Below are 8,904 nucleotides of genomic sequence, written 5' to 3' on the forward strand. Positions count from 1 at the left end.
CTTGTTAATTGACTGACTCACAATAATTGGTGGGTATAGTGCATAAAATAATTGCGGTACATATATACTGCATTTAATAAATGTGCTATACCCTCCAATTATTGTACCCTTCACACAGATTTTTGCTTATTTAAGGAGCTTCATTCTTTCTTCAAAAATCCATTCTGAAAATTTTAATCTTCTGCATCCTTTTTATTTTCTTTACTCATTCCGAAATATTTGCTTACATAACTTTTTCTGTATTTTGCCATAATGTCTAAAGAGTGAAAAATTTTGGTATCGTTGATATGTAAAAGAATAAGTGTGAGCAAACATTCCGTTAATATTAATGTAACCAGAAGATATCCATATTCTCTTATTCCGCAGGGGGTTTCTTGTTATGTTGAGTTTAACATTGAAGACGATGAAACTCTTGAAAGATTTTATGAGGAATCCGGAAGAACACCGGAAACTTCTTGTGATAAAAATGTTGGAAGTATACGTCAAGTCTGAAGATATCCGCATTATTGAGGTTCTGCCAAACAGGGATAACCCTCAATCATCTGGTGGTATTTTTGGAGCAGTTTTATCCGAACAGGTTCCATTTGAAAGAGTCTGTTCAGATCTAAACTTATCTCCACGGGCGATGAGGAGCGATGACATAATTTCTCCCAAGTTTACATAATTCACACGTCGAGTGGTAAATTTTAATTTTCCTTTTCTTAGTATCATTTTTTATGTATCATATTGTGCTAACACTCATATATTCCAAAGGGAGTGCCGGCCAAATATGAATTTTACAAGTTATGAACCAACCAACAGTTAGAATATGCCCAATTTTGGTGGTTTGGATCATGCTGGTCCACCCGGGAGTCATCAGCATCTCAATAATGTGCATCATGGGCTATCAACAGATTATGAATTGTAAGTTAAGAGATAAATTTAATATATAATGTTGGGATGACTTTGATAAACTCATTATTTTTTGGTTGTGTCGTGAAAACGAGCAACATGAAGGTCTTGTCGTTACTCAGTTTCCCAAAGATAATATATTTAATCAGGATCTGGTAGATGCACAGAGTCAGGAAGATGATAGTGATTATGACAACAATGTTAATGAGTCTGAAGATGATACACCATTCCTTGATGAGGGCGACAATGATGAGGAAACGCGCTTTGCTGATGAGAATATGAATGAGCAACCTGATTTGACAAGAGAGCATGATTCCACCAATGATCATGCTCTATATATGTATACTCCACCTCCCGTTAGATCTAGAGTGTACAAGTCCCATGTGTCGTTTCATTTAAGGGAAATTCCTTACCTTGATTAGTTGCCAAGTATTCCGGATGTGGATGCCCTTTCAAGGGATCTTGATGACATACGGACAGTAATGTGGGATGAATCTAGACCAACGATGCTGTCAAAGAACATGCTTTTTCCTGATAAAGTGCGCCTTAGCAGGGTAGTGCGAATTTACAGCATAAAAGAGTGTTGTGAGTTGGAGGTTCATGAGTCATCTCCACAAATATATAAGGTTCTTTGTCGTAGATGGTTTAAAGATTATAGATGGATGCTACATGTAAGAAAGTTGAAAGCAAATATGTGGACTGCGGGGAAATACATGGGCACCCACACTTGTGATATGGACACATTCAATGGGAATCATTTTAACTTGAATGTTGACTTGATTTCTCTTGTCTTAATTTCACACATTGAATCGTCCATAAGGTACAAGATTAAAGAGTGTATAACATTTGTCCACCAGGTATATGGCTGTACTATTACCAAAAGAAAGGCATTTCTCGGGCGTAAACATGCGTTTGAGATTGTTTATGGTAATTGGGGTAAGTCATTTGCCTCTCTACCCAGGTACATGGTTGCTTTGCAATACTTTAACCCCGGGATTGTTGTTGAATAGAAGCTTGAGCGGAGTCCGGGAATACCAAAATTCGTATTCATATATGTGTTCTGGTATCTAAACCAGCCATTGATGGTTTTGTGCATTGCTGGCCGGTAATCTCCATAGATGACACTCATGTCTATGGTAAGTATGATATTAAGATGTTGATTGTCGTTGCAGTAGATACTAATGGAAGCATATTTCCCCTCTCATTTGCTATTTGTGCCAATGAAAAACAAGAGACTTGAATATGGTTTTTGAAGCACTTGAAGGAGCATGTTGTCAGACAGAGCTCAGGTATTTGTTTAATATATGATCGGCAGGGTGGAATTCTAAGTTCTGTTCAAACTTTGGATGCATGGAAGGAATAGCATGCCTACCACCATTACCGTGTTAGGCACTTGAAGGCCGACTTCCAGTGTGCTCATCCGAACAAGAGCTTACATGATTCAATATGGATGGCTACAACAGATCATCAAGAGTGCAAATTCATGAGGCGAATAGAATTGATTAAGCAGGAAGACCTAGGAACTTATCGTTGGTTGATACAACATGAGCTTGATAAGTGGACATTGCAAAATGATGGTGGTAGAAGATTGGGAATTTTGAGTACAAACGAGTCAGAGTCTTTTAACGGGTTGTTGAAGTTTGCCCGGGGATTGCCTGTCACTACCATAGTACGGATGTTAATCAAGCAGAAGGTGGAGAGGTTTGTTAAAAGATCCCTAAGTGCATCATCCTTGTTTAAAAGGGGTGTTTAATTTATGCCACGGCCGATGAAACAATTTGAGAAATATAGGAAGCGAGCACAGTGGCATACATATTTGTAGTATTGCAACGAGCGAAATATTTTTGAAGTTCGCACTAGTCTGCATCACAACCGCGGTAATAATACCCACACCATCAATGAATCCAGAAGATTATGTTCGTGTGGGAAATTGTCGATCTATCACTTGCCATGCTCACATGCCATGAAATGCTTTCAACATGCTGGTTTGGCGGCGATGAGGTACATTGACAAAGAATATAGTGTTGTTACATACATAAACACCTACAGTGGCCACTTCCAACCAGAGGGTGCTGAGCATTTATTGAGGCCGCCGGAACCATTTAAAATCGTGTGTAACAAGGATTAAGTGCGTCTCCCGCAAGTGCAAAAAAAACGTGGATACGGAACCAAATGGATATTGGTGATATTATTTATGCTCGTAAATGTAGTATATATTCCCAAACAGGACATGATCATCGTAAATGTCCTTCAATTGATTTGGGAAGCGGTGGTAATTCAGCTCCTGGTGGCAATTCATCCAAGGTGCCTAATTTTCGAGGATAAACTTAGAGATTTGTTGCGGTAATTTTGTTATACTAAATGTCTATAATGGTGCTGTTTGTATTATTTATAAAATAAAATTAAGTTTCCAATAGTCTTAAATCTAATTAACATTTAGCATTGAAGATTCAATACAACAATTAAAAATAACTTCAAGAAATAAATAACGATTTTCATTCGTCACTATCATCACTATCTGGCACATTTCATTGTCATTGTCTTCATCTTCCTTGTCAACATCTTGTACGCATCCGTACGGACCGAGGGCATCATAATATAGGCTCCAATTGACACAAAGTTCTCGTATTTTATCACTATCATCAATATGATCACTTGCTTGGTTTCTACAATAATATGGGACTCCTACGTCCAACGTTTGTGGTATAAACTTAAATAGTCCCTCCCACTCGACAACTGTTGGAAATACAGGATAATCAATGTCTCTATGATATTTTTTATTTTCTAATAAATCCCAATACATATCCTATGTTCCTTGTAGGTAGTTAAGATCATCAGTGCATGATGAACGGCTAGTGCCTTTTCCATCTCTACAATCTCATTCATCAAATACCAAATCACTTCTATTTCATCTTTATGTGTGTTTGTTTGGAATGTTGCAGAGAATGCTTGTGGTAAAACTAGCCCATCCCAATGGCATAGTACTTCATAATCACACATTTTTGAGTAAAAGGGAACCCATTGTGGTTTTTCACCCTAAATTCGCTTACCTTCAGGTTTTGTGATATGTGGTTCCCCATCAATAATGTGCCCTACAACTTTGAGATCAGTATGTATATTTATAGGCTTATTTTCCAAGGGACATAGAACTCAATACCGCGTGTAATCCACCAAATCAGTATAGTAACCTAGCAAAATTTTTTCAAGGTAGGGATAGATTTTGTTATGACGTGTTGCATGTAGATCTGTTGAACTACCTTCACCTTTTTGCCTGTTCTTAATTGATGTTAGTGGCATTTTTGAAATGTTGAAATTGATTTTGAAATGGGCTTTGAATACTGGAATGTTAGTTCATCTTAAAAAGAACTAACCTACACGAACTTGTGCATTAAACATAACACATCAACAATATGCGTTATGTGTATTGTCATGTCGACCTGAAAAAGTTGTCAACCTGAAAAAGCTGCACGGGCTTGTACCGTAATGAATCATTAACAAACATAACGCATCAATAATATGCGTTATGTGTATTTCATGTTGACCTAAAAAAGCTGCACCGACTTGTACCGTAAAGAATCATTAGCACACGAAACATAATGCATCAATAATATGCGTTATGTGTATTGTCATGTTAACCTAAAAAAGTTGTCGACCTGAAAAAGTTGCACCGACTTGTACCGTAAAGAATCATTAGCACGCACAACATAACACATCAATAATATGTGTTATGTGTATAGTCATGTTGACCTGAAAAAGCTGCATACCGTAAAGAATCATTAGCACGCGAATCATAACGCATCAACAATATGTGTTATGTAACCCAAAACCACTCGTAGCTGCCTATAAAACCCCCGCGTATTTTGCATTATTATTTGCGGCTTAACCAAATGAAGAAAACAACTTTCCATAAAAAAAAATTGAAGTTCGAGCATTACGATATGTTTGGACACTATGACGTACCAAGGTGTTACTACGGCAAACGTGCGATTTTGAATCCATGTTGATCAAATCGCAATCTAGGTCGCAGACGTTGGATGCGTAAACAAGTTGTAAGTTATTATTATTGAAAGTTATGTTGGTTAATAGATTATTTATAATATGTTAATTAATAGTCTTTTGTTGTCATTCTCATTTTAGGATGAAAATCAATGTGGTTTTGAAGAATGGTATAATGAACCCATTAACCAGGAATACTAAAAATCATGTTTGCTAAACATTTGGAATATGATCGGCGAGTACGAAATTCAAATCTTGAAACTCCAAGAACAACTTGCGGCGTTGAAGGAGAAACTAAAAGAGGCAGAAGAAGAAAATAATCGGTTGGAAGAAAAAGTTCGGTGGTTAAAGCAGCGAATAATGGGCGATAGTGACTAAACAAACACATGGATGCGTTAAGTATAGTTTTTTTTATATTGTACGTGTCATGTATTATGTATAACTTTTAATGAATTTAAATTTATGTTAATCTGTCTTATTTTTTTATGTTCTAGTTTTAAACTAATAAATAACCCGAAAAATAAAAACACATGCGCTTATATGTAAAACATCAATAATTTTACTATTAGATATTTAATGTCATATATACAACTCCAAATACATATCAATGAGTCCCACAGTTTGTACGCTTTAAAGCATTGACTGGCCTGAGACGCATACCATCCCGCCCGGGATCATCCTCATCGCGTCGCCTTTTTATCTGAGGATGCGCTGCAGTATAATCACCAGTAAGGCTAGCAGGCTCAGTAGAAGCGGCCGTTGGGCCATCACTAACCTACAAAATAATAAGATATTTTAGTATATGAAATATAGAATACTGACGTGCGTGTTAGGAAAATAATTTAATGGTCAAACCATGGTCTCATCGGGCTCCTAAATAAGATCATATGTCTTTGGCAAGTGAGTGTCGTATAATGTGGCCTCCGTGATGGGTGATGATGAAATCTTTAAAAAAATATAAACAATTTGGATATTACTGACTAACCTATAAGGTAAAAACAAATTGAAGTAATAGTAATACAAACAAACTTGTGGCTAAGTAGGAACACAATGCTCTATGGGAACGCCGAGGTGCACTGGAGTAGACGAAGGCTGTGACGTCTCGACCTGATATGATGTCTCCCTATCTGTGCCTGAAAGATCTTCAGCAGCCCTCGATGATGCACGTCACATATCAAATGATCCTCAGCAACCCTCAATGGCTCTGAACGACCAGAAAAATACTGATCCCAATCATACCACGTAATGGCGGTGCCCGCGATCAACACTAGAGCTGATAGGTTCAACTATGAAGTCCCTGGTGATAGTTGAAGGCTAAATGATGACATATCATGACGAGCATCGTGCGGCTCAGGGTAGTCACCCGGCTTATCATCTCCAATATCCTCCATGGGTGCCTCAACGCCCCCTTACTAGGGACCCCATCCTTGCCGACCACCACGCGGGCCACCCCTTCCTCTCTGGCCACGCTCTTCCACGTCTACCACGTGTTTAGGCCACGTGTGGCCCATGATGGTACTACTCAGATGCCACATAGGCAACCTCATAACCTAACCGCGCATCCTCACGGGCAGTTCTCAATGCGTCAGCAGCAAGATCAGCAACCCGACGACCAAATCGGTGCACGCGTCACTCCGTCACCTGCATGTTGTAGCATCTCCAGTCCCAATTGGTAGAAATAGTGTAAGCCAATGGCCTGCATAACATATAACATATTAATTAAGTAAGGATGTTAAAGTAATATAATATGATAAGTACGTATATCAAATAACATACCATTGCCTCATGCCTCCCGGTGAATGGAATGTACCGACCACCATCGCGATGAATGAGATTCCCGATCAGAAGGCGAGTAACACGGTGATACCAACCCATGTACTCATGCTCCCCGTCCAAACGGTTATGTGGAGGGTATGGAAGAATCAGGCCATATCTCTGATCCCAATCCTCTATCTGGGCCTCCAGCCAGGCCAAGTATTCTGGTCGACCTTGCAGCAATCATCCCGCTCGTAATGTATGGAATTCCAACTAGGGGGAATAGGTATAAGTTGGCATTGACCAAACTATCAAAGGACTCGATAGGTGACATGTTGCTCGACTATATCGAGACATATAAGTGGGACTGAAGACATCCACATAGCTCAGCCGTGGGAGCAATAATCTGGCAATCCATCTATGCGCTCATTGTTGTATGGCCTCTATATGAACTATTATTAAACAAAAGAATCGTGAGTAAAAACGCAAGAAAAATCAAGCATTATCAAACAAGCTTAGTTATATATTTACCTGAGCAACTTCAAGTAAATCCAAAAGTTCCCTGTAATAAGGGAGATGATGTCGAGCCTCGACCTCGCGGGCGCGGTCTTGCCTATCTACCCACCTCCTAGCAAGTGGTATAAATGATGGAGGTGGTGCATCTGGAGTTATTGGTGGGAGAGGTGGCTGGATCTGCACGAACCACTCCCAGGCCCAAACCTAATATTGATTGTGGACATAAACTTTAAGTCATTTTGTACTATCTCTGTTATTATCATGAAAAGAATTGATAATGTTATCACCTGTAGCACCGTAATAAAACCGGCAACGTCTCTCATGGTGCCCATGGACGACCGCCACAACTGCCTATAATGGTAGGCTAGAATAGATCTACCCCAGCTATAAGTAGGTAACTCATCTAGCCGCTCCAGATGATACAGAAATCACAAGCTAACTAGGTTTCTCGAAGTGTTCGGGAACAGAATACCACCAAACATCATTAGCAGCAACAGCCTAGTCTACTGCTCGATAGCCTCTACTAGTGAGTCATCAGTAATCTCCGCGTGGAGTGCCACCAGATGATGCCTAATGGGCGACAGCTGCAATCGACTGGCACCACTCAAAGCAGTCGGCTCCACAGGCTGGAAACCGATGAGCCTCTGTAACATATGTAAATAGTCCTCTCTCGTATAGTCCCTAAGAGCCTGCGGGTAGCTGAAAGCCATACCATCAACGGGAAACCTAAATAGAACCTCCAAATCCTCTAGCGTGATGGTAGTCTCGACGATAGGTATATGAAATGTATGTGTCTCTAGTCGCCACCGCTCTATCATAGCCGTGATTAGGGGCCAGTCGAATTGTAACCGGCCGATCTCTATAATACAATAAAACTCCATCCACTTAAGGCGTGTAAATGTACGGGAATGAAGTAGGTGGTTTATCACGCCCAACTATGCCTTATAAAAAGGACTAAGCGGTTGTTGTAAATATATTCCGGTTAACAAGTCCGGAGTCGAATCCCACAGGGAATTAACCTATTAAGTACAGCTACTAGACTAGCACAAATGCACACAATCAATCTTCAGAAATACTTGAATAAAAAATTGGATGTTTACTAACTAAATATCATGTAATGAAAAATGCAATAATTAATAACTAACTACGAACAGGTTATAGACAAGAATTGGAATGATCTAAGGTTATGATTCCCCATATTGTCAGAATCCTTTCCGCTAAATGTTCTACAATTTTGCCTAAGTATCCTCTACCGATCGTGAGTTCTCATACTGTCGTAGCTCTCTCTCGAGTAACTACCATAATTTACTAGACGTATTCTCTCGAACTATGCTAGCTGGCACTAATATACCGCTCACTATGATCGCACCAAGATTTCGTTATCTCTAATCCCGCCTTTACACCCGCCGTATTGATCTCTCAAATACGTTAGGAGTGGTGTTGTTCAACAACTACCTAAATGCGTATTCTCTCTCTCGAGCAGTACACACTAAATAAGCACAGTCAATTGAGGGCCCTTCAACCAACAACAATAATAATATAGTTGAACAAATAGAGAAAATACTACGGCGAATCTATATTAATGTAACAGGAAAATCATCCTCCAATAGGTTTCATCAAAACCCTAGATTAGGAATTTAGCTACTAATGCTCATAGTAACATTATCCCAAGTGTTTTGCATAAATAAATTACGAAGTAAAGATGAACGAATGTAGAAATCGGTGATTCTATCTCCCAACAAGTGT

This window comes from Nicotiana attenuata, unplaced genomic scaffold, assembly GCF_001879085.1.
Source record: "Nicotiana attenuata strain UT unplaced genomic scaffold, NIATTr2, whole genome shotgun sequence".
Taxonomy (NCBI): Eukaryota; Viridiplantae; Streptophyta; class Magnoliopsida; order Solanales; family Solanaceae; genus Nicotiana; species Nicotiana attenuata.